Source organism: Passer domesticus, chromosome 1, assembly GCF_036417665.1.
Source record: "Passer domesticus isolate bPasDom1 chromosome 1, bPasDom1.hap1, whole genome shotgun sequence".
In the NCBI taxonomy this organism is placed as follows: domain Eukaryota; kingdom Metazoa; phylum Chordata; class Aves; order Passeriformes; family Passeridae; genus Passer; species Passer domesticus.
The window spans coordinates 12202980-12230557 of record NC_087474.1 but is presented as its reverse complement, the minus strand read 5'-3'; the positions used below and the strand labels follow the sequence as shown (position 1 = coordinate 12230557).

Here is a 27578-nt window from a genome sequence, read left to right as displayed (position 1 = left end):
CTCATATCACAATTTCCTAAATTCTTAATTCGCTGCAGCCTTTCCAGAGTTCCCAGACACGAAATTTGACTGTAAAACCAAGCTAAAACACCTCCTTGATTCTTTCTTTTAGTTTTTCATCTATCATGTAGAACAGCATGAAAGCATGAAACAGCACTGTTTTTTTCCTTAACAAGGCACTGTTTTGGGGAAAAAAAATTAGTCTCTAAAAGAAGGAAGCATTGGGAAATATAGCTTTGTCTCCTCCATCCCCGTCTGAACCCTAGAAAGCTGAATATTCTCACTTCGGTTTCCTAAATGACTCTTACTTTGTTGGCATATCACTAACCTGGCTTTTTTTAACCTGGTTTATAGAAACAACACTGAACTTGGCTGGGTTCAATACCCCAAAACTACCTCCAAAACCATCCCAAAAATGCCCCAGAAACATCCCCAAAACACCCCTGAAAACACCCTGAAAACATCCTGAAAAATACCCCAAAACAACACCAAAACACACCTAAAACATCCCCAAGCTTGTGCCCCTTGAATGAGGTAAAGTGTACCCTGACAAGGAGTTATATAAATATGTGGACCTGATTTTTTTTTTCTTTTTTTAATTTCATGCCTCTATGTTCTTCCTGTGTCAAATTCACAACCATGTTACTTAGAGAGCAGAGTACCTTTGTGAGAGCTGTGTATCCTCAGGATTCCAGGGTGCACCAAATCCTGGATCACGAGTGTAGAGAGGTAGAGAGTTACTCTGGGCTGTGTTTTAATTTTTCCATCTGTGTTCAGAAACACTGCAGGTTTGCAGTGGGGAGCCACATCATTGTTCTTTTTTATTCAGCCTGAGACTGTTGAAGATCCTTCCTGGGGACTGGAATGGCTTAGAAATGGGGTGAATTTGAAGTTCAAGCGAGATAGCGAGAAATGTCTACTGGGAATACTGAATGCAGTCTAAGGCAGGGGCAGTGGTTATGACTTTGTGAAGCCATAACACCAGTGAGAATGGTATTTTCCATAGGTTTTCAGAAGCCTGCAGGGCCAAGTGAAAGACAGGAGCATCTGTCCTATGTGTTTCTTGGGTTTGTGAGTTAAAAAAAAAATGTTTCTTTTTCTTTCAGAATGAAAGAAAAAAGGATTTTTTTTTTACTGTAGGAACCCTAGGGATGGGGCCAGAATTAATTTCAACTAATTGTAATACCCAGCTGAGATTAGGAGCCCTGTTCTATAGAGCATGAGAAGAGGCAATTTTAGAGTAGCAACACTGAATTATCCTTTAAAGCTGTCTCTCAGCATTGACTTATATAGGCAACCTTTGTTGATGTGTCTCCTAATTAGGCACCCCAGAGAAATTCCTGCAGTTAGTGAGATGAATTTGGATCTCAGTGAAATAAAACTTCCTCAAATTTGTCTCCTGTCCATAGTAAAAAATGATATAGAAGAAGATACAAGCATTTAAATTTTACAGAAATGTATATTTTTAATCTGGAGAATTGATCGCTAAAACTTACTTTGGTTAAATGCCTTGCCTTGCTTGACTAGGAAGATGATTCAAAACCTAATTTTTTTTCCCCAGATGATTTTCATTTGCACCACCTTTCTTACTTTAGAGCATATTTTTACAGCCTGAAGTTCAAAATTTCCATTTGTGTAACACAGATGATGAGTATATCATATTTGATGATGCACTGCAAAAATATTGTTTAATTTGGATGACTCTGTTACAGAGAAATAGAAATAATGGTACCATTTAACTGAAATGGCAGCTGTAAAGTTCTGAAAAAATAAGCAATATTTAATAGATAATAATACTGCATGTGACTAAACATTCTTTTATAACAAAATATGAATGAGCTCTTTTCAGCGGTCCAAAATTTGACATTAGTTTTTGGACATACTTTAATCACTCTCATTCTTCTTTTACCTAAACTTAAAATTTAAATAGAGAAGAGCTTAATTATACTTTTTTCTTTTAATTTGCATGTTTTGTGTGGATCTCTGGCTAGAACTGCACTAGGGCAAAACCTAGATTATTTTCAAATCAGATTAAATGCAGCAGCATGGTAGAAGAGTTCAGCATAGAGGATTTAATATTCTTTAAAAATGTTATTACCATTCATTTAAAGAAGTGTGTGCAAATTATCCAGACCAACTCTTGGAGACAGAAATAGGCATTTTCTTGCAGATAGAGCTATTCACTGTCTCCTCTAGCAGTGACCTCCTAAAGAAATTCCTTCACGAAGAAGACATTTCTGTGGGGAAAAGGAGGAATGTGAACTTGGGTATCCTGATAAATAGCTGCTGCTAAATTATTAACTGAATATCTCAGCCTCAGTTCTGGCAGTTCCAGCTCTTGCTCGCCTTCAGAGCAGCTTTGTCTTTAAGTGTAATAATTGTTAACTATAGAAGTAAGACTGAAAGTGAGGGGAACAGCAGTTTACACTTAACAAAAAACCTTGCTGCAAATCTTTCTTGTTAAGCTGTCCTGACATAGTTATAAATAAATAAATGAATGTACTTTATTTTGGTTGTACTTAGATGAGGGTGAGTTTGTGTGGTGTGGTTTGGTGGTTATTTTCCTTTTTTTCCTCTTTTTTTGTTAATTTTTTGGTTTGTTTGTTTGTTTTGTTTTTTCTGGTGAGGGGAAACAGATTTTTATCTATGTAATTAGCTAATTGGTCCTGTGCTGCCTATGGATTGAAGTCAAAAGCTATTAACTTCAAGTATTCACAGCTTTAAATGCATAAGGCAGACTATTTACAGGGGAAGAGAACACCTATATGGATGCACTGCTGTGTGCAGAGGGAAGTTATGGGTGCTAGGCCACTATTTGAATTTCTTTGGCTATAAGTAGCATTTAATGGTGAGGTTGAAGGGGTATCTCCTCCTGCTGCACAAGTTCCTAAGCACTTTCACCCATTCACCAGTTTTGGCTGGAAGCTTGTGCTGGTTTTAGTATTGTGCAGTGTTGGCTTGGATTTGTCAAATTGCTGATGTTCACCTCTGGATTGGTCACTGCCAATAAGCTCAGCTCAGGTGAAAGAGGATTTGCAGTAGTGTGGAAGGGGAAGGAGTTTGCTGAACCCCAGACATCCAGGAGAGTGTCTACAGGGTGGACAGGGAGTCCAACAGATAATCACAAGGGACTTCAGAGGGATTTCTTTGAATGCCTTTCTTTGCACATTTAGTCACTATATTAAAGATCTTCACTTTCAAGAAGCTGATGCAGAGTCAACACTGCCTAGTTGGTCTCAAAATTCCTACACAATACTTTTTTTCCTAGTCAGACCCAGCCATCAGCCTCCGTGTGGCTCCTCCAGAGCAGGATGGTCTTAAAGGCCATCTGCAGCTCTTGTCCCATCTGCTTGTGCTTCATTTTGCTTTCTGCGCTGCTGATGGTTTTTGTTAATGCTTCTTTGGCATTCACATACTAATCCTGCTTGAGAAATCCTCTCTCCATTTTGGAACTAGCAGAGTTCTTGCTGCCATCTCTGCTGGGCACAGCTCTTAAGGTATTCTCCAGGGTAGGGGGACTATAGGAGAATGAGTGTTCAGGTATTTAAACTGGTTTTAATTGAGCTAATTTCTGTACAAAGGTTAATCCAGTTTGTAGCTCTGCACAGGTTAATGTTGTCCTCTTCCGAATTAGCTCGCAGAATTTTCTGCTCTGGAGCGGAACTGTTCTTGGTACTCATACAGGTTTTGAAAGCTGCTTTGTTTATCTTCAGGCTGCAAGTAGGTGACACATATGTTTATGATCCTCCTCTGTCTCCTTTATATGTTTAAATCCTAACTGGGGGGCCTGGAAATAATCTTGTCTAACTTCTAACTGCCAGAATTTTTTTTTAATCATCTAATTTTTCTCATATAAAGCAAGTCCCTGAGCCTGTGAATCTCTGGAGTCTTCCCTTGTGCTTATGTCTCTAGTGGTTACACATTGCAATATTCTGTATTTCGGCACAAATCTTTTTTTTTTCTTTTTTAATCTGCATTAATGGAGACTTTGGAAAGCATCTTGGTGACTCTTGGAGCATTTGGGAAGTGAAGAACCAAGAAAGTGAGTAGTAAGAGAAATCCTTCATTTAGTCTGCAGGCACGCCTAAGCAAACTATATTCCTAATTTTCTAATTAGAAAGAAGAAAATATGTATAAAGTTAGTGGAGAGTAGCTGTCACTCTACAGTTTAGACCAAGGCTTGTTTAGATTAACTGGATAATTTTCTGTATCCAATACATAAATTGGAATTGGGTCCTCCAGAAAATCTTTATGAATGGCATCTATAATATAATATTTTAAAGACTTGTTAACACCTGATAGAAGTTTCTAATCTCTAACAATGGGGTAGGGAGAATATCCCATTGAACTCAGCTCTGCTGAATATGTTTTCTTAATACATCTGTAAATGAAAGTAAAAGACTTTTATAATTGTCTGGCCTGATGTTACTGAAATGAACAAATTTTAGTCAATAATGTTTTTAGGAAGCTCCTACTTCTTTTTGAACAGAGGTATATAGTACAGGCTGTATCATAAATATTTATACACAAATACAAGTACATGCATCCTAAACTTAATGAATGAAAATTTGATTGTGGTCAAATTGAAGATTTGGATTTCTAGAGAAGGATGTCTGAAGGGTAACCTTAACTAGAAAAGAATAGTGTAATTAAAACAAACAATTGCAGATTCATTGATAATACTTCTACTTCAGAAACAGAGTTGGCATGTCTTCATCTATATTGTTTATAAAAACCTCTCTTTTTTGCTTTGATTCTCTCATGCTGTGCTTAGAACTTCTGTTTGCTGAGGAATTAAACATTCACATTTGCTTCCTGTGTCTTTTCTTAAGCTTGTGTCAGACAAAACGAAAGAAAAACAAAGATTGTCTGGAAATTCTAAAGTAATTTAGTTTTATAAATCCTTTCAGGAGATCCTGTGTTTACTAAGTGAACTACATAGGGTTAATTTACTAAAGTGCTCTGAAGGACTTGCCCAAATGAGAAAAGAAACATTACCTAGAGTTGCTGTTCTTTGCCAGGAACAAAAGTAAAACAAATCAGTGGCAGGATGAGTGGATCCGGTTAAATAATAATGTCTCTCCAGCAGGAAGTCTGTCTGTCAACTGAAAGGTGAGACAGCAACATAATGACAATGCCCCGTGGATCAACTCTGAGAGTAAAAAAAACCACCCCACAACACAACCCACTCCCAAACACCCCTCAGTGAAAATATAAGATGACAGAATTTACAACTGCATTTTTTTAGTCTTTAAGCTCAAGTGTCTGGAAACACATTTCTTCTCTAGGGTTATTCACATGCAGATTCCTCCTTGTGGTGGAATGCCCCAGGGTAAGGAGAGCAGAATTTGGCCCTTTTTGTTTGCTCACTGAGGCCAAGTGCTGCTTTCTCAGTGAAATACCTGCCTTGGAGCTGTACAGCTGTGATATGCAAGAGTGGCTTTGGCATTTCCTTTTTTTTTTTTTTTTGGTCTAGGAGGTGAGTCCTGTGAAAGCTGAAGACTTTGTGTGGAAATGAAGCACGAAGGAGTAGGTGACATGCACGAGTTTTGGCTGGAGTGGGAATTTTTTTTTTTTTTTGACAGCAAAGACAGAAATAAAGCTTATCAGAACGAATATCAAGTTAAAACATCCACAAAAGCTTTTCAGTCAGGTGCTCTGTTATTTGTATTCAGTTCTGGATGAATGCAATGCTCCTAGGACACATGAAAATTCCCTGGAACCAACAGTTGTAAGTGTTCATTGTCTCTGAGAGAAAATAACGTGTTATTTAAATATGGATTTAACAGACGACAGAAGTTTGAAAACTTTGGTCTCTGTTTCTAAGATTTTCAGCATATAATTTTTCAAAATCATTGCTTTTTTTTTTTTTTTTTTTTTTTTTTAACATATATGAAGACTTCTCACACTGGCATTGAGAAATCCCAAATTGCCATTTGTGTGTTTAAACATCTGCAGGAAACGAAGGTGTTGGGTTGTGCTGCAGTGATGGTTCAGATCTCATTTCCATTTGGTAATTGCTGTGAAAGGTTTACCTGCTGCAGTGTAGTTTATGTTGTCTGGAAACGCCTCTGTCTCTGTCTGTGGCTGCTAAGCAACAGACCAGATATTTACTGTCAAACAAATAAAACAAAAGCCTCATCTGCCACTTGGAGGCCGACGTCATTGTGACCGAGCCACTCAGCTGGGTCATCATGTTCAGAGTGAGCTCTAAACTTAGTTTTCGACCACACAGTAATTTAACTGTAGGAATCCTTTCAGTCTTCATTAAGTACTTCATTAAGTAGAGAGATTGTAACTATATGGAAGTATTCTAATGCCTCATATATTATTTATTTTAAATTGTTATGTTTTTTTCTCCATCAAAGGGTGAAAGGAAAACTTAGTATGTGAGACAGCTTAATTTTCAAAAGTAGAATTACCTTTTTGGTGACCCTGGAACAACGAGGGATTTCTTTAATAAGTTCCTGCCATGATTAGAACTGAACCTTCCCTTCTATTACCTTTCTTGCTTGACCCAAAACAATAACTAAAATGTATTTCTTGGAATTGGTCTGGAGGAAAAAAAGGAATATAACAGAAAACCCAATTCCCAGACGGAGCAGTCAGGCAGAAATGTTACTGACAAAGGGAAATTACCATTGAGGCAAGTAGGTAATCAATAGTAATCAAGTTGGTGGCTCTAAAATAACAGAAGTTTCCTTCAAGACTTGTGTTATGTTTATCTGCAGTGGGTCAGAGGCCAAGACAGACTAATTGCAATTGAGGTAAGCTTTTCAGAAAGATCTGGGGGACATGGAGAATTCAGTTTTTAACAGCTGGAACTTGTCCCCTCTCCAAGGCTGTGGCTGCTAGCTGCACCCTCTGTCCCTATGACCACCAGCAAGTGGGTCACTCCTTGCTGCTCCAGCAGGTCTGTCTTCTGGTCATCCTGGGAACTGCAGATGGCATCTGCCAAGTATTTGTACAGTCCTACACAGGGAGAGGCCTCAAAAGCACAGAGAAGTGGTTTTGGGAGTAATTTCAACAGTGCTGCGAAAGTCTGTTGCCAAAAGTAGGTACCTAAATATGTCTATATCCCATGTACTATTCACTGCATTGTAGGGTTATGCAAATATTTTAATGTAAGCTAGATAAATGAATTTTGGTCTTTTCACCAAGTGTGTGCTGGAAATGGGTGCCCCTGGAGTGGGTAAAGAAATATTCAAGGAAGCCATGGCACCAAAATACCAAAGTGTTCTAGAATTGCCTTTTGCTGTTGTAGGTTTCAGTATTGTGGAGGAAATAATAAACGAGGCCTGGAAAATAAAATCCACTAAACTGACTTCATGGATTTTGAAGCAGTTAGCTCCCATACAAAGTCCTGCTGTGTATGGGTTTGGAATATTAATTTTACAGGCTAATCCATCTGGCCATCTGCTCATCTGAAATTCAAACAAGGCTGTGTATTGCAAGTTGGTATCCTATAACAACCAATAGCTATAAATGATCAGCAGAATATGTCATTCTGTCTTGCTCCTCCATCAGTGAATGACTGCTACATGTCATTTAATACTTCAGCCACTGATTATTCCTGATGGGGAGGAAAGGTGAGAAAGTAAATTATTGAGCTGGTAGTGATGTTTGGCATGCATCTTGTGGATCCACTTTTTTGTCACTCTCTCCCATGGTCCAATTATTATGGGTTGTGCCAAAGGCTAGAGGAAAGACTGTGTTTAGATCTTTAGATTGGAAATAGCGTGACAAATAATTTCCTCTGAGAATTACTTTCCTGTGGAAAGAATTGGTCTTGACTGGATAGTCAAGACCAATATTTCAAACTCTTGACTAGCCTCTGGAAACCATGAATATATGCAGCTTTTTTTTGAAACCTTGTAAAAATTTGATTTAATGTGGTTCCAACCACCAAACTGAGGATTTCTGTGTAGAATTGAGAAATACGTATGGAGCTTTTTAATTTGTACCTGACTTTATTAATCATTCACTTAGTAGCTCATACTCTCGGACTCAATATCTTTAAATGACAAATATTTGCCTAATAATTTTATAATTCTAACTCATATATAACAAAGCCAGTATTTTTCATTGTCATTTTTTTAAACTTTAAATGTAAATTTTAATTATTTTTTTTGAGAAAGGATGCCTTTGCAAACCATGTGGTTTGAGTAGCTGCTAAAGTCTTTGTCATATCAGTGGAATGCTTGAAACATTTAAATTTTTCTGATATTATGATTATACTCTTCTAATTTCTGTAACTTTTTGATGTGATTAGGCTTTAGTTAGGTTAATATTAATAATAAATATTAAACTCTAAATATTAAATAAATAAATATCAAACTCTAAGCAATAGTTAGTTATTAATTCTTCATATTCTTATGGTCCAGTACCACAACAAGAAGAAAAAAAATACATAAAGTGTGAGGTAGGATACAATTTTGAGGGTTTTGATAATGGTTTTGGGGCTGACCACCTTTGGTGCCTTTGGAACACTTCACCAGTGAGATACTTAGGAGTAAGAACTTTATTTTTAAAGAGAGAAATCTTTCCACCATTTTTGTTCCATTAAGTTGCCTAATGTCTGGGTTTCCACTTCCCATTCTGCAAAATGCATACAGTCAGAGTTCATTGAATGCTTAGAAAAAAACCTGAATCAAACCCTAAATTTTCCCAGAACCTAAATGTGATTTGCTTTTGGAGTAATTCCATTAATTTTCCTAGTCTGTGTGAGGAGTGGTAGCAGAAACTGAATAATAATGTTTGGAAAGGACTTTAAAGTATTTAGAAAACTATAAAATATTATTAAGTGTGTAATTAATTGCTGAAATTCATAGTCTTTCTAATGGGTTTACTTTGTTGTTGTAGTAAAAGGAGAAATTAGATTGCTCTAGGAAATGTATTTTTTGTAAATTTTGAAACCACAGCAGTTTGGATAACATATTTTAGCCTACATTATAGTTATGAGTTGCTGCATTACAAGGATTCCATGTAAAACCACTTCATACCATCAAGGGTAACATCTTTATGTAGGTGAATAATAAGCATAAGAAATCAAAGAGGCTCAAAAGAAATAAAAAAGGAGGAAGATGAGTGTATGTAAGGGAGATGGTATTTTTGTTTTCTCTGCTGCTAGTTAATACTGAGAAAAAAAGAAAAAGACTCTTTTTTAAAAAATCTATTTGATATTGAGGAGAAGTAAGAGAAAGAAACCCTTTTGCTGAGAGCTCTGAATTAGTTTTGTTTGGCACCATTCAGGTGCTGTGGACCAGGATAACAAAGGAAGCTTTCAGTTTGCCTTGTTGAGGTTCACTGAAAGGAAGGAGTGTGACTTAAGGAAGAGTTTAGGTAGAACCTAGAGAGGCAACTAAGTAATTTAAATACTTCTGTTTTCTTTTCACTGAAAGACAACGCAGAGTTTGGAAAACACACAGTCAAAAATATTGTGCATTTCCCAAGAAAGTCTGTCACTGCTATTTTGTGCCCTGCCATTACCTAAAAGGAAGAACCAAGCTGTGATACTTTTAAAACCAATACCAAAAATCTAAGTGCGAATAGGGTTTTAATTCTAGTGAATAAATAATTATAAATGAAAGAAATACCAATAATGCAGATTTTAAAGAAATCCCTCATAATATTTAACCTTTTCTGAAACTGTTTGCACAAATGCGTGACTAGATGAAATATGTCATTGTAGATATTAGTAAGAAGCTTGCTAATCTGATAAACTTATTGTACTGAATACACACTGTTTTCTTCCAAAATATACCTGGTTTGTCTTCTCCTTCTATGATTGTTTTTTATTGAGGCTTTTCTACATTTTAATGTGACTGGAATAATTTTAAAATGGTGTATTGAATACTTTCTGGGAGCGTCAAAGTCCTGGTTTGAGACAAGTGAACAATTAGTATGTTATTTGCAAAGTATTGATAGTGTGTACATGCTCATGTCTGTGTCCCAAGGAAAAATGTAAGAACTCTGTTACTGACTCACTTTCCATTTTTCTGTTGTTGCTCTGTCTAGTGCCTATTCTGACAACTCAAAATGTTGAACAAACAAAGTAAATAAGCACTATGGAAACCATAAATCATAAAATATTCATATGCTTAGAAAAAAACCTACATATTTAAGTTTCTTTTGGTCTCTTCAGGATGACTTTTGTCTCACTGTTTCAGTTTCAATAAAAGAGACAGCATGTACTAAACAGATAAAATATCCATTTATGTTTGAGGACATTGAGCCAAGTTTTGCTATGAGCTGTACCACTGTAAGTGCTGTAACTTCACTAGTGTTACTGTGGTATTATCTTGACAGAAGTAGACAGCAATTAATGAGGAATATAGTTGCTGTATATTCTAGGACATCTTGAATAGTGATATCTAACCTGATTTCTCCCTTCATCTCCAATAGGAAACTAAAGTCAGACTTGGGTCTCGATGTCAGACGTGAACATCCACTAGATGAATTCAGTGGATGCTCATGTATTGCTCTGTGATGCAGGGCAGAGCCATACCAGGGCACTTTGATCAAGCTTTAATTTAGTGGTTAGGGCAGTTTCTTTGAAAATAGGGGATGAACACCTTTTATCTTAGGAGAACATATCAACCAAGTCTCCCAGGATCTGATGATATACTTTAGTTGCTCTACCACCATTTAAAGCAGGGCCACTGACAGTTTTTCCATCAATGCTGAAAGTGTGCAGTATTTCTTCTCACAGGAAAGAAACAGATAATCTACCTCACTGCCTGTGTGGTGGAAAGTCCCACCATTCATGAGCTGTGGCTGTTTTTTCTTGGATTTCAAAGAAATAGAGTTGTGAGGTGTGATATATTTCTATATGATTGAACCTGTGTTAGTTATTCAACTGTCCCTCATCAAAAATGTAGAAAAACCCCTAGAAATTTTGTGATCAAATTAGTTATCTCCAATTATTGAGTTACAGGTTCAGAACTATTAGAATACAGTTACACCCATTAGACACATGGCACAGAACATCAATGAGTTTGGCTGCCAAAACCTGTGTTTTTATCAAAGTGATTTACCCAGTAATTCTGTACCTGCTAGGTGTGTGCATGCAGGTATTGTAAGCAGTAAGGAGACAAAAGACTGAAAAATGCAGTTATTTTTTTCAGGTGCCATAGAACAGACAATCCCAATAATTAGGAAAAAAAAGGAAAAGGGCACTGTAGAAAGTGAGATTTCTTGGACATAGATATTACTGTATTCCAAGTGGAGAATACAGGTAATTTGTACCTGCAGTATATTCAATTATTGGGACAGGAGGATTTGCATCAAAGGAGCTTGTGCTACTGAAATGTCATTGCATGTTCTACAAAAGAGTTTACAATTTAAAATGTAAACAGATCTAGAATTTCATATTTTCAGATAACCAAAATCAGCTTCTAAAGTCAAATCTGCTGATCAGAAAAAGCCCAAAGTAAAGCAAGAGACATGTGGAGAATAAGGAGGCAGAGGTCAGCAATGTGGCAGCTCCTGGGCAGATGGGAAAGTTGGTTTTGTAGTGGTGAGTTGGTTTGAATGTGACAAGAGAAATCCTTCTCCCCTGCATGTTAGGAAAGAAAAAGAGTATTTTAAAATCTGAAAAGGATACCTGTAGCAAGGCAGAAATATCCTTCAGGAAAAAAAAAAAGAAAAAAAGAAAATAAAAAAAAAGAAAGAAAATAAGATTTCTTTAAATATAACAAATGTAATGAGATTTTTCTTTCAGTCCAAGGTTGTTATTTCTCAGATAATCTTCATTGTTTCTATTGGACGGTGGAACATATTTTTCAAGTGCTATGCTGTTTACAAAGTTTAAGAAACCTAGTTAGAGAACAAAACTTTTATTGTCTGACTAGTAGAATCAGTCACATGGCTGGAAAAGTGAATTCCAAATGTTAAATCCACAAATGAATGAAGAACAGCTCATGTGCATCCACTTATATTTGTTTTGTTTATAAGCATTGAAAGCTAAATTACTATGAGGGGTTCACAAAAATTATGTCTTGCAAACAGCCTAAATGTGAAAATTGCGCCAGTTTCTTGTGAATGCAATTTAATAGATTTGAGTGTAAGAAACATATATTCTCTATTTACATATATATATTTTGAAATGCATTAGTTTTTACAAAAAAATGTATATTTTTTTATTGTTCACATGCAGTTGGGAAATCCTGAGTAAAGACTGATGACTGTCTCTTCTATCTTGCATCCGATCTAGAGGCCTTCCTTGTGCAAAAAAGTGTAAAACACTGCCACACTGATACAAACATAAATGACGATGTTAGACAGAAAGGAATGCCCAAAAGAGTGGTGGTTGTACTAACAATGGTAGGCCTTGGGTCAAACCAAGCTTTATTTTTAAAGCTATGACTTGCAACCCAAGTTGCTTAATTACTTATGAGCCCTCTATTGAAACTCCAGTAGTTGTAATGAGATAACTAAATACCAACACTAGCGTCATTAAATCCAACACCAAATTTTCCCATCACCTGTCTCACAGATCTAAAAGAAAATTATGTCAGTACATGGGATTTCATTCATTTGACTGTCATCTTCCATGCTAGCAAGTTACCAAAACTGAATAAGAATGAAACAATTTGTAGATGAGAACTCAGCAGGAAAGGACAATGCTCTGCAGTGAGAATGAATCTGGATAATCAGCTTTATCATTGCTATCGATATGTGTCAGTAGGCTGTCATTACTCATGCCACTATTAAAAAAGAATCAATTTTACTGCAAAAAATAATCCCTCCAGACAGAAACTTCACAAACTTTTAAAGATATTTCTTCTTTCATCTGAAATGTTTGGGCAGAGGATTGTTCACTTTAGTATTTAAATAGAAAAAATACTGATGCGTTAATTTCTGCTGATTTGGTACAACAGCAGTATCTGCTGCAGTGTTGTTTGCAAATTCATCATCCATCTGTTGGGTTTTTTTCCTAAGGAAGCAGAAAACATTGTGCTTTTTGTTCAAGAATATGATTCTTACATTAGCATAAACATTGTTTCTTCTTCAAGGTCTGCAGCAAATGTATGCATGAAGTCTGTGATGTGATGTACAGCAGAAGTTTCTTGGCTGGTGGTTGGGCTCTGGCAGTGGTCACACAGCCACATTTAAAATGAGGAGCACATTGGATGTTGTCAGGTTGGCTTCACCATGCTTGAGAGACCTCTCCACTGATGTGGATTCTACATGTGCATGTGGAGAGAGTAAATTTCACTTAGAGTGAATAAGACTCTGGAATTATTTTTCTCCTACAGTTTTGTGTACTCTCCAGAGTGTGCTCCCTCCTTTAGCTAATATTTGCAGTAACTTTATATGTTAAAACAAGGCTATGCAGTAGCTGTTGGTAGCTTAATCTTGTGGCTACGAAATTAACCTTTGACCTTTCTCAGCCTCATCAGGAAATTGATTTCAGGAGCTATTCCTTAACCCAGGATATGTGGTTAAACATCACTAATAGGAAGTCTAGTAACAGGAAACGTGTGAATGCTAATCCATACAAACATAAACAAACCTTTGGCTTACACACAGTTTTATTGGAATTTTCCTCTTCACTCCCTTTCCTCCAATAAGCCAGAAAAAATTACAAGCAGCTTGTTAAACTCTTTGAAAAAACTTGAAGGTTTTTTTTTTTTTTTGCTGGCTTTAGGTTTATTAAATTTCTGCTAAAGGAGATTCACTTGGGTAGAATTTTGTGAAGAATTGTCTCAGGACAGGTACATGCAATTCATCTTCACTGCAGTTCTGGTCAATGAGGCCACTCTAGAGTCCTGATCAAATTTTTAGGCAAAGTACTAAGTGGGAAAATTTCTTTTTGTGTAACAGGATTGGGAGATTTAGAGAAAAGAGGCTTACAAAAAAATCTCTTTCCATAAGGTAATTTTGAAATATATTATGAAAAAATATTGTCAGAAAGTCACTGAAATGAATATAATTTCAGGACCAAAAAGTAACACTGAGAATTTGAAACATTTTTATTATTTTCATTGAATTCCAGCTACATTTCACTATCAAAACAGGCTGGTGGAACTTGCAGCTAAACACAAGCCAGTTAATCACCACATAAGGCCTTTCCAAGGCCTTACCTTGGAAACCTGTGACTTGTGCTTCTTTCTTCATACTAAATTAACAAAACCTTCATCTTCATATGAGCTCCACTGAGTTCAGTGGGATATTGTGCATGGCCATTGACACAGATCAGCTTTCAGGATTAGGGCCAAAGTAACTTTTCTAGGAGGGGTTTCCTTGAAGTCAGAGGAGGATTTTATGGAAAAAAAAAGTCTAGTCTGACAAAATTCTTTCTCAAAACAGGAAAGAACAAGATACCTGTAAAACAGTAGCTTACAATCTCTGTATCTCCTCTTTTGTTCTGCCCAAGTTGAGTAAATCAGTGATATTCATAAAATAAACTCAGGCAAAGCATTTACTATGCATATAAAAGCACAGGATATGTATGGCATTAGAATAGTGTCATAATGATATGTGTTGACTTATTTACAAAATTGGCTAACCCACAAGGCAATTCGTGGCTTTACTTTGCAGATAATTTTTTTTCCTAAGGGAATATTTTCAAAAGAGTTCTTAAGATGTACTATTATGTTAACTTCAATAAAAATGTTATTGCATGTAAAATGAATATCTGATGACTATCTAAAATGTGTTTAATGATTAACAGCTGTGAAGTAAACTGTAAATATATCGGTGCAGCCTTGTTAAATAAACTTGGGATTAATTCAATTTGCCTTGATACAGTGTCTCCTCTAGAGATCATAAAAACTTCTCTTTGGGGTTTGAAGGTTCTTTGAGTATTTGGTTGACTTTCCATTTTTTGAGCCCTGTTTGCAGATTGATGTGTTGTAGTCATTCACTCCACTGTAGTCCAAAAGCTCTTTGCTTCCAATAACCAGGCAAACTTGTAAAATTAATTTTGATCACAGCCTCATTAAACACATGTTTTGCAAATTGAGAGTAATGAGTGAGGAATATGCAGTCTGCAAGAGCCCTCCCACTTAAATGTAATAATGTTAAAAACTGAAGAAAAAGTTGCTATGCAGAGGCATGACAATATTTATACAAGCAACTCTTATGACCCGATTCTCTCATTAGTCTGGTGCTCTTGGAATCATTCCTGAATTCAATAAATTGAAATATAACTCCAGATTTGGTCATGGGCCTGGACAACTCTTTGTAGGTGACCCTGTTTGAACAGTGGAGTTAGACTGGATGACCTCAAGAGGTTCCTCCCAACCTCAACCATTCTGTAGTTCTGAATGAGTGCTGTATTTGCTTTCCAGACTTTAGTGGGCAGTGCATCAATTGAAGGATTGATCAAATGAAGGCTATATCAGTAGAGTATGTTGTTTGAGCAGCCACTTATTGATCATGTGAAATAAAACAGTTTCCAAAACTTGAGTGGAAATGGAAATGTTAAGTAGAAGAATATGCAATGTGTGGCTGTGGGGCTGCTAGTTTTAGTCTTTCTGTCATTACTTCAGATTTATGTAATAGAATGAGTTCACTACACACCTAATCCTAAAACTGTAAATTTAAATCTCATTTAGTTCCAAATTATATTAATTTTGGTGTTCTTAGATCTGGTACTAGAAGATTCAGTGTACTGTTAACTTGTCCTCCATCTTTAAAGAAGATTGTAAGAAATACAGTGATTGCTTATATTATATTTTGTGTATAGGATGTCAGCCTCTAAAGACAGTAGTCAAGAAAATACTTTTACAGAAAAATCCAATCAATAATCTAGTTTAATTGTTAGACTCTTCAAAGTTTTTATCCATCATAATTCACAAAACTGAAGCCTTGACAAATGCAAAACAGCATTTTTTGAAATGTTACTCTAGTGCATGCTTAAGTAAGCAGTGGGCTCTAAACAAACTTTTTCATATCAGGAGTGTCCTAAAGCCAAAGTCTGTGGCTCAGTCCTCTTTCTATCCTGTATGGACACCTACTTCTTCAGCTGTGGTCTATTTCACACATGCAGGGAATCCATTTAGAATTAAAGGCAGTTAAGGTTCATTAATTTCAAGCTGTTGTTATGATCGCACATGCTACACAATATTTGAACTAGTTTGATTAAATGTGTGTATGTGATGACTTATTGCAGGTTTACAGTTTTAGTTTGATGAAGGAAAAGCAGCATTTTGTTGTGTTCCAACAGGGCTAAAAAGTGTTATAAATATTTCTTATCAGAGCATTTTGGTGATAGCCAGCAGTAAATGCATGTGAACATTTTAACAAAATGTTCCATCTTTCTTAACAAAATCAATGCAACCCAAAAACTGTCTTTTGGTTTTGGATACAGCAAATTCTGTTCAACATTATCATCACAATGCAAATAAGTTTGGAGCTCCTTGGCCACACCAGTATGGTGGGAGAGACCTATCAAAACCCAGGAATATCTTAGGAGCTCTGAAGTGGATGGTGGCTCCACACCATAATAAGAGATAATAATCTCTTCCACATTGCTAATCACTTCCTGATGGCTGAAGGTCTACACTGCATGTATTTGACAGCTGTTTAAAATATACAGAGCCCCTGAAGTTGCACTTGTAAAATAAAGTGAAAAGATTTTGAAGCCAGAAACTGGGAGCAGAAACTAAAATTGTCTGCTGCTTTTCATTCTGCCTTAGTCTCTGAAATTTATTTTTAAAGTAAGTAGCTTAAATTTCGGGGCATGGTATTTCGTCAACCCAAAATATTTTGCCACAACTCCCTTAATTTCCAAGCTCTTGTGGTTGAACTCAGAGTCTCTGTGTTTCATTTGTACATCTCTTGGTGGTTTAATATGTTTTCTCCTCTTCCAGATATATTTGAGGCATCTCTGTGCTGAGCTCTCTCATCTGAAAGAGGCTGACAGCATATGAAGGCAGAGAAGTATCCTTTGATGAGAAAATGCAAATCCCAAACAAAACATTTGCAGAACCACTAATAACCATTTCCATGCAATTGAGCAATGATATAGTATTTTTTATAGCATGACTCAAAGGTAAGGCAGATTCCTTATAGAAAATTCAACAAATAACTTCATATACACCCCCCTCCACACACTTCTTTCTACAGAGGGTAATCTTTATTTATTACAATTATTGTCAGGACTCCCTGAGTTTTTGGTGGAATTGAGGTTTGATCTCTTTGGTCTCAGGAATGACTTGTGAGTGGTTTAAGGAGTTCCACAGTACAACAGGAAACTTTGGCAAATACAGTCAAAAGGAGTTTCTAAATTTGGAAGAAGGTGTGGTGCTCTGAATCTGATATTCAGAGATGCTGGGTAACCCCAGCAGTCGTTATTTTTCATGGCTGTAAATTCAGCACTTTGAAAAAAGGGAACTGACAATGCAAAAGCGAGAAAATCTTGGAGAGTTTGGAAAGTATTAATCTTATTTTAAATTTTACTTCTTTGATGTTACTGTTACAGTTATGGTTACTTCATTAATTAATTTTCACAATACCATTTGATAAAGAAAAGATATACATCTGTGAGCTTGGTTATTTTTATTTTTATTTTTATTTTTATTTTTATTTTTATTTTTATTTTTATTTTTATTTTTATTTTTATTTTTATTTTTATTTTTATTTTTATTTTTATTTTTATTTTTATTTTTATATGCTTTCCTTATTTAGTTCAATTTATATTTTAAAATAATTTCATTTAACAGAATCTATTTTAATTCTTATTGAACCATAATATAAAGATGTGGATATTGTAATTATATTTAATTATAATGAGCATGTTTTTAAAAAAACCCTAGTTAGTCTGGTTTGGGTTTATAAAAAACACATCAGTTTATGGAGCATTTAAAGTCTGATATTCTACTATGTTAAATCAGGTTTATTTCTACTAGTAGAGCTTGGCTAGGAAAATGAATTCAAACCAAAGTTCAGATATGGCATTTTTCTGTATCTAGTAGAAACACAGATCCTATAACATCCAGATATTCGAGTGTGCCTCAGGCACACTTCCATTTCTGATTTGGATTCACAAAAGTTGAAGAAAATACTTCACCAAAATATCATTTTACTTTTCTGCATTGCAAAAATCAGAAAAGGAAACTAAGATGGAAAAAGCTGAAGGTTCTCTTTACTGGTGGACAACAAAGTGGCTTTATTGTAGGGCATATGTGGGGTGCTAGGAGAAGAATAATTTAGGTATACTGAGTCTAGCAGCCTGCAGTGTCTTGTCTCCATTGTCAGCAGAAGATTAGATGGTGTTCAAAATTTCTAAGCTAATAATTATGCTTTATTTATTAAGTCAGACAGAGGCTGACCATTTGGCTTAACAAAATTTAAGGTGTGATCGATCTCATTGTAGTGTAGATCAGCAAAAGTAGGTCAGATGAATCATCTTTAAATGCTTGCTTTTCTTCTTTAACTTAAAAAAAGAATCCCAAAACAACCTAAATTAACTAGCTCAGATATAAACATCTACACTCTAGGGGATTAAAATCAGATGAAATCTACGCAAAATATTCTCAGTATGGTCCCAGCTGGATAAAATAGGCTGTAGTATGTTTGGTCTGGTTCAGTCTTGGTCTTTACAGGTCATATAGCTGAGATCCTGGTCTGCACTGAAAAGCTAATTGCCATCCTTGAAAGCTTAAGATTTTGGGGTGTACTTCTGCTAAGTTCATGCCTACAGGTGGGCAGTGTGTTTGTAGTTGGGCTCACATGTTGGCATAGATCCACCTAAAGCACCTGCTTCAGCAGGAAGAAGCACTGTCCCTCCAGATTTGTTCCTCTTCTGACCACCACTGGCCAGTGGTCAACTTTCTCCAAGATGTTGCAGCCAGCAAAAGCAGGAAGTGTCTGTTAGAGACTATGACCAAGGAAAGAAATACTTTGGATTTTGAGGTGTCTCTAAAAACACCCCAAGAAAAGGATGTTTGATCTGGGAAGCTTTGGATTTACTTTTATTCTGTAGGAAAATAACTCAGGAAAGGTTCATGTCATGCTGAAGGGGTGGCAAAAGGGAGACCCATAAATTGTCTCTTCTGTTTGAGAAGTGCTGCATCTGTTGCCATGCCAATTATATCAGGAGGTCTTTCTGTAGGTCGAGTGGCTCTACATTATTAATCCCAGAGTGAATGTATGTGAAAAAAGCCAAATACTGAGAACATTGATAAAGTTCAGGTGTACACATTTTATTAGGAACAGAAAAGGTGTAGGAGTCTCTGGGTGTGCTGAAGAGATTATTTTTTTAGGCCTTGTGTTTTGCTGGTTCATTCCTTTTGATTTTGAATATACTTTTTATTTCTTCCCTTCAGTTTCAGACAAATTCCTTAACTTAAAATTGTTATCTTGCACGGTCTCAAGGGAAAGAGCTGAAACTGCTCCTACAGTTTTCTAGCTTAGTCCCCTCTATAATTTCCTTTTCAGAGTTTAACTCAGGATTTGCCAATAATTGACCATGAGTTCAATTTTGTTTGATTGAACCTCTTTTTGCAGTTTCCTAAGCTTGCTATTGTTGACTTGATTATGTATCATGTAAGGAATTTAATTTCTTGGAATTAAGCTGATTCTTGATTTTGTCAATAGTAAATCTCCATCAAGTTAGATCTATTTTTAAACTCAATCTGACCAGTAGTTGCCTTTAACAAGAGATTAAATGTACAGAGTACCTGAAGTAATGAATGTGCTTTTAATTTGCTTCCAAAGTTGCTATGAAATTACTTCAGGTTGCTGTAATTAACCTGTAGCCATTTCTTCTGTCTTCTGTAGCTTTGTAAAAAAAATAAGCAGTTAGATCCCCCTGTGGTTCTCCTCCAGCATCTGCTGCTTTTCTGTGTTTCTGCTTGGTTCCACAGCTGGGATCCCTGTAGCTTTCCTGCCATCAAACATGGTGCTGTTCCAGAAAGCATCTTTTAGTTCTGTGGTTCTTCCTGTTAATCTGCAGGTTTGTAGGTGTGGAAGAGGAATTATTAAATTATTTATATTGGAAATAATATATCTTATTTCTCTCCTACTTTAATTTGGGATGTAAGTGAAGCACTGGTTTAAAAGGGGATGAAGCTAAAAGCAAGGTTCCGTGACCTAATTGGGTTACGCATATTTTGAAATTGTCTACAAGGAAGCAATAATTTTCTAAGGGTTATAATTCTTTCAGTGAATGAAAGAGTCATTTCATGACAAATACTATTATACTTCACAGGTAGAGGGAAGAGGTGAAAGTGAAGCCGCTGCTTGTGCTAAAAATTGAAAGTCACCCTACCAGTGTTCTTTACTTTCAGAGTAAAACTGACAAGTCTGAAATATCTAGTTCAAATGTTTGCCATTGACTAGCAGGCATTTGTTTCTAAAGCTGGTAGAAGCAGTTTTCATTCTTTCTGCCTTCTCAGTGATTGATCTGTTTCTTTCTGGTTTTCTTTCAGAGAACTTAATTGCATGATTTTTTTAAAAAAACAAGCACATCAAATGTCACAACATTAGCTTAATTATAAAAATGTCAAGCATTCAGTGCATTTGCAATATACCAGAGCTTACTAGAGAACATATTTTTTCATTTGATGAATGAACATGGAACATGCCTTTGAATGGGCATCTCCTTAAGAGGTGACTAGTGGTTGCTGCAGATTATTCCCATTAGGGAAAAGAACAGTTTTTCCCTAAAGTAGAATAAAATTGGTCCTTAAAAGTAGTAGATCCTAAAGGAAAAGACAGATTTAAAAGGTCATCTAAGAAAAAGAAGTGTTACTGATTTCTATCAGTAGAAGTATTTGGGTGGGAAGGGGCCTTAAAGAATATCTAGTTCCACCCTCCCTGCCATGGGCAGGGACATATCCCACCACATCAGGTTGTTCAAAGCCCCATCCAACTGGGCCTGATGCTGTGTTGTGTCCTGTGCAGATTTTTGTGTCTGGCTGGCCGTATTGATCTCTAGCTGTGAGAACCTGGAAAGCTCCACCACAAATTTTGGTGCCTGTCATAATCTGGATTCTGCCATCTGTGTCACGGGTAATATTTAAAAAAAAAATATAAGTAGTTGATCAATGATGTGTATTTAGGATGACTAGATAAGCTAAAAAGCATCTGGTACATGCTAATAAATGTACTTTTTTGATTGCATCTAAACTTGTGCAGAATCTAAACTTCGTTCTACTGCTTGTACTAATTGCAATAGTATAATTTTGGCCGGTAATTTAATGGAAGGATTTGGGACTGACAATATCAGTTGTAAGGATGGAAAGGTGGAAAATGGGAGTTTCAGAAAGTCTTTGTAAAGCAACTATTATACATTCCTATGCGGAGTCCCTTCATCTTTCTTGGCTGTTACATAGGGAAATAGCCACAAAATACAATAAAATATGTTAAAATTTGAACATAGGAACTCTATGTATTGTCAGCACAGTAATTTGCTTCCCAACATCCTCTTCTGGATTGTGTCCAGAGCTCTTCACTTGATATGTGGAAGCTGCCTTCATTAAGCTCTGGACTGCACTTGGTGAGACTGTTATTGAAAATATTCCTTGGCACTGTGTTTTCCATGCATGGAAAGCCATGGACACAGTGTGCAGTCTTCTGCTATGATCCAGGAGAGGAAAGCAAGCATGCTGTGAGCAGGGGGTCTCTTCTTTACAGCCCCTGAACCTCCTAGTGGGTTTTTCTGAGGAGTACCCTCTAATTTCACAGGACATCTCTGTCTTACTGTCTTTGTTCAGATGGGCAGATTGTGCACATTGCACTTATGAAAATACAGTGGAGTATACATAGGTCACACAGCTGGCAAAATGTGCCAAATTAGTAACTTTCTCCCTTCAAATACGATTATGGAGAGCAAAGGCCTTGTAAACCCCTCCATTTATACTAAGGACAGAGTGATTACAAGTACCTTTTCCTAATGTCTTCTCCTTTTAAGGAATAAAAATTAAGTGTCCCTGCTTGGTTCACTCTCCTGGCTGTGATACATCTGAAACAATTTCGGCTGGTGCTGGTGTGGTGGCACCAGGTCACACTCCCTGGATATGGGCTGCAAGAAATGGGTCACTTCAGCAGAAGCTGCCATAGGGCCCTCAGGGGATAGACACCACTGGGTAAGAACTGCCAATCAGTGCCTGGATCTGCATCCTCTGCTCTTCTGACCTGTTCTGTCCTGAAAGAGTACTTTTATGCTGCTTTTTCCTTTTTTTTTTTTCTTCCTTTTTCCCTACAGATACCTTTCTGAACCTCACGGCATATTTGATGTTCATTGACAGAGGTCATGTGAACCCGCACATTCCTCTCCAGGAGCAGAAAGGAGATCACAGTGGATTCAGTCTGCAAACTGTCTGTGAATGAAGGGGAGAGATGTGCCCACCACATGGACCTGCTGCAAGAGGACATTTTGGTAAATTCTTCTTCTTTGTTTCTCCTCACATTCTTCTCTGGCCTAGGAATTTGACTTTGTCTCCTGTAGCGTTTGAACACCTGTATCCTCTCTTAGGTTGCTGGGTATCACTTCATATTCCCTGAACTGATGATGGGATCCTATCACAGATATCAGAGGACATGGATTTGGTAGTGATAAGCCCTGATAATAAAACCATTACAAGTTAGATTTTGTAATCCATTTGCTGGATATCCAGATCCCAAGGATGGACTCAAATATACATGTGAATATTTCAGAAAACATTCCACATAACTGTAATATAGAAATAACTTCCCTCAAAATCCTGAGCACTGAAATGTTTGCAGTTGCCTGTGTAATATGTACTATTCTGATCATTAAATTCTGCTCTGTGCTAGTTCTCAACATGTAAGAACAAGTCCTGTCTTTATCATGGCGATGTGATGAGCTAGCAGCAGAGAAGCAGTGCTTCCCTGCAGAGCAGTAAGACCAGTGGAAATAGTCAGGATTTGGATTTTGAAAAGCAGAAACAAATGTGCATGTATGTACAAAACATAGGTAGCTTTCTAAATTATTTTCAGGTGTCTTCTTTAATCCATCTGTAAAGATGAAAACAATGTCAGATTTTTCCAAAGTCTCGTTTTAAAATGAGTTATGAAGACAGTTTCCAGGTAATGTACATTTTCCATTCAGCAACTCATGTGATGCCATGCAAAGTTCCTAACCTGCTCAAGGCAATTTAAGATTTGATGTTGATGACATGAAGACAGTAGCAAAATATTTCAGGTGTACACTTAGACCTCAGGGTCCATCCATGTCACATGGAACTGTGTACAGCTGGGGAGGAGTTTTAGGACAGCAGTCTCTGCTCTGCCAGGAGCATTTTCTGACCTGAAGTGGACATCCCCATGGGAATTTCTGCCTCTGAAGTTGGTAGAAGGGGTGTTAGGGTGTACAGTGTGTAACAAGGGGACAGCCACAGCTCTGCCATGGAAGTTGAGGCAGGGCAGCTCGAGTCACTCTGATTCTTTGGCTCTTGTGAATGAGAATTGCAAAGGGAGTGTGTGTTGCACTGCCAGCACAGTAGCATGTTCTCCACCTGAATTTGTAGATTTGCACTTAGACATCCCCAATCTACTCCCTGGTTGGTTATCCAAATTTCATATTAATTCTGCAGGTGATTCATACTGCTTTCTTGTTTTCTGCTGGTCCCCTAGGAGACCAATGGATTTCATTCCTTGGCTAACACTGTCAACCTTCAGAAAGCACGTCTTTGCATTATGGTGTCATATAAAGTTGGTAACTTTGGTATGTCAGGAATGAAAAATGTGTAAACAACGTGGGAAGCATGGTAAGGTGTCAAGGAAAGGGAAACAAATGAGTGTGATCCAGAATATTACATCTCTTTGTGGGTGACTTGACTGAGATACAGATTGAAGAGACAGATCTTTTTACTATTACTCCTCAGAATCAAAAGATAAGAAATTGTTTTGCTGGAGGTCACTTCATCCTGACTGCATTCATATACAGGTGATTTGTTTCAGTGCACAGGGGCACATCCTGCAGTGTTAAAATCAGCAGGAATGTTGCTGCTGAAAATAGGAAAATCATTTTATCTTTGTTTCTGATAACTGATGTCACAAGATCTTGGAAGGGGTTTTACTGCTCTTAAAAACAAGCTGAACTTGTGTTTCATTCCTGGTGCCTAATGCCTCCATTGTGAGTGGCATTTCACCAGGATGCTGTGCCTTGTGAATCCAGGGAGAAGGTTATACACTGGAAAGGCATATGAAGCCAGCACTTAGTGAGAAACAAGTAATTAAGCCATCTGGATAGAGAAGGACACATCAAAAATAACAGTTTAACACAGGAGGTGTCTGACAACAAGGAACAGGAACTGGGAAGGTGAGGTTTCAGGTGAACTCATAGAACAGAACAGTCATGGTTATACTGGATCCTCAACTTGTTGCACTCTCAGCTGCTCTTTCCTCCCTGGAGTCTTTCCAGCCCAGATGGTGCAGCTGAGGCTGCATGGCCTGAGGCAGAGTGTTGGAGCAGCAGCATGTTGTTAGCTGGCTTAGCAAGAAATTGTCTTTTTTTCTCTTTTTCAGCCCATGTACTGTAAGCTGAGGCCTAACTCTGGACTTACTCTTTTCCTGTGGTTGAATCCATAGGGAATTGGACTGTAATAATGGCAGCAGATTGTATATTTTCTTGTCTTTGTGTGGTTTGTCAGCAGGCCAATGATAGCAGTTTTCAGAGCAATAAGGATTACCTGTCTATTATATTTCTCTTTCCCCACTTACTCCTCTCCCCAAGCCGAATTATATTTTTTCAAACAGTTGGGATTTCTTGCGCAAGTTAACTTGCTGGAGCCTGTGCAAACCTGGGTTCTGGTTGTTCCAGTGGAGCACTGTCAAGTCTATGCAGAGCCACAGTTTTCTAGTTTCTTTTCAAATATCTGATTCCAAGCAGGCTGAATCTGTATCTCCTGGAAGTTGGTATTCCCCCTGTAATATTTCTGTGCACCCTTATCTGATGGATCATTCTGAAGACCAACAGCAGTAGCTCTTATTCTATAGGTGGTGGTTGCAAATTCCTGAAGTGGGGAAGGGTGTTTTGAAAATTTTATCCAAAACCTGGATTTTTTTATTTTTTTTCATTTTTTTAATGGTTCTGTTATATTTATATATTGCTCTGAAACATTTGCATCTTCTTTTAAAGTTGTTTTCATTTGAGGTCTTCAGTAGAGGAGCTAACTTTAGATTTGTAGTTATAGTTTTTTTCCCTCATAAGAGTCTACTAAATAGAAAGCACTTTTCTACAGGATATTGTTCTGGTTTGGATTCCACCTTTTTTTCTTCCTTAGGAGTGTTAAAAAGATGCCACTTAATTTGAACAGTAGCAAACCTCAGCCCCAAACAGAGAAATATGCAGTCTTTCTCCAGACATGTTGGGACATCCCCCTGCAGCTGTAATGGGTTATCAGCACATCTCCACCCTTTCACCAGATGCAACCTCTTAGAGGCAACTTTGTCTTCAGACTTCAGTTGTATATCATCTGATCTCAACCAGTGTCAAAAGACCCAGGAGCTCTCTGCCTGTCTGCTGGAACATTGATCCACTCACCACAACTATTTACAAGATGTGAAGTCTTTCCTTCCCTTGCACTCTCTTTCTCTCTTAAAAATAAAATAAAAAAAAAGCTGTCAGTATTTCAGAAAGTGTGAGCAGCAGATCTTTGTGTACTTTAATCCATAAATAAACATGTCTTCTTTTGAACTTCATTAAAATTGGATGTGTTTTCACTGTAAAACACTTCAGCATCCCTATCATTTAGACATATTTGGTGATGAATATTGCAATTAAGTTTTGTCTGTAGGAATAATTGTTGTCTAGAAATACTCAATTTATGCCAAAAAAGTAAATAAGAATCAGACTACAAGACATACTGCTTATAACAGTAATTTTAGATGTTAAGCTATGCTCCTACTCTTTTAACAGGTTGGGCCAAATGCTTCTTTGTTTTTATGACCATGTTTGCAGGGAATTTGTGGAGATGTGAGTTTGGTTTGGCTTCTGCACAATTATATCTGAGTTTCTTCTGGTAAAACTTGTTGATGTATCACAGTCAAATCTCCAGAAGCTTTGCCTTCTCTGCATTTGACCTGAAGAAAGGAATTCCTGCTTTAAAATGCTCATCAATCAGTGCTGTGTAGTTAAGCTGATAACAAAGCTAAGGCTAAGCCAGTGTTAATTTAGCCAACTGTTACATTACTGACAATATTTGTCAGCAAATGATTTTAATTAGACCGGCATAATGAGATAAGTAGGCTAAAACTAAGCAAATTACTAAAACTAAAGAGGGATTCTGATGACAAACAAGTCCTGATGAGAGTAAGAATTAATTTTTTTTTTTTGCCACCAGTGTCTGAGCAGCATGTGGGAACGGAGAGACAGCACAAATCACATCAGAAATCACTTAAAAATGATGCTGGTGTGCTGGAATGCTGAGCTGGTGTCAGGAAGGCTTGCAGAGTTTGAGCAAGTGCTGTGTAAACATCCTGAGCAGCCTCGCATGCCCGTGACACTTCCCCCGGCCCGGCGGGGCTCGTTTGTGTGCCTGCCTTAGCGGCTCGCATGGAGCAGGACAGGGAAGGTTTGTGTGGAACAGGGCAGGGAAGGTTTGTGTGGAACAGGACAGGGAAGGTTTGTGTGGAACAGGGCAGGGAAGGTTTGTGGAAGGCTGAAGAGGCAGCACATCTCACAGCTTGTGCTGTGAGATAGTGCAGTGGAAGGCAGGTGCAATAGGACCTGAAGTTTGTGGCTGTAATTAAGAATGGGTAGGGAAAAATAATGGGAAGGGTAGGCAGGGAAAAATACAGTATTTGAAAAAGAAGAATGGAGAGTCAAAAAGAAAAGCATTGTTTGGTGTTTGAACAAGGATATGTTTGGGGTGAATAACCTGCTGCTCTATTTGTTTCTTTCTCTCCATACATAGATTTTTTTTTCTGATTTCTGGTGGAGAATTCTGGCCCCTGTTATTTCCCCCTGGCTGCCCGTGATCTTCCTGAGACCTGCTGGCAGAGGGAGGTTTTCACAGTTTGAAGTGTTGATTCTGAGAAGTGTGAAGGAAACAGATTCGTGCTGGATGATGTGACTCACCTTGGAGAAGTTGATGTTTTCTGGCTGAGGGAAAGTGTAAAGTTTCCTCTTTGCTAGCCCAGATGTTTTAATGGATTTTGCTGCAGTAGGAGAAAGCCTGGTCTGCCTGTTTGACTCAGTCCTGAATAGGAGAATAACAAGTTACATACTAACATAAATGTTTAATGATTTACGATAAAAAAAATAAATTAGATGGTGAGCAAAATACTAGGTTAATTGACTATGGAGTCCTAAGTTCCCCAAAATGTATCATTCCAGCCAAATATGGCTGAAATATCAGCTGTCATATGATGAATATTTTAAAGAAGATTCTATTATACACCTAGGGGTTCATTCGCTTCAGTAATGAGGACAGTTACCTCTAGGGAAAGGAAGCTATATTATGCTTGCCACTTAACCAGGGGCTGGTTTGACAGGCATCAGCTCAGAATATATGTGTATATATAGGGAATCACAGCAGCTTGTCTCAAGCTTACTGAGCAGGCAATGTTGTGCTGTACAATACTTTGGGTTTCTATCTATGGATTTGTGGATGGCACTGAATGGGATTCAGACTATTTTTATTCCTGAGACTGATTGT

At 37.3% G+C, this 27578-nt stretch overlaps 1 long non-coding RNA gene across 2 annotated transcripts; it reads left to right on the top strand.

Annotated features, from left to right (window-relative positions):
* Positions 1 to 10383: 10383 nt before the first annotated feature.
* Positions 10384 to 26810, top strand: LOC135283103 (uncharacterized). 2 transcript variants are annotated; one of them, XR_010349012.1, is made up of 6 exons: positions 10384 to 16890; positions 19327 to 20964; positions 21866 to 22040; positions 22160 to 22333; positions 24445 to 26517; positions 26568 to 26810. It is a non-coding gene; the product is annotated as an uncharacterized LOC135283103 (long non-coding RNA). The 2 variants fall into 2 exon arrangements; XR_010349000.1 differs by lacking the exon at positions 10384 to 16890 and having other exon boundaries at positions 17654 to 20964.
* The last annotated feature ends 768 nt before the right edge of the window (positions 26811 to 27578 follow it).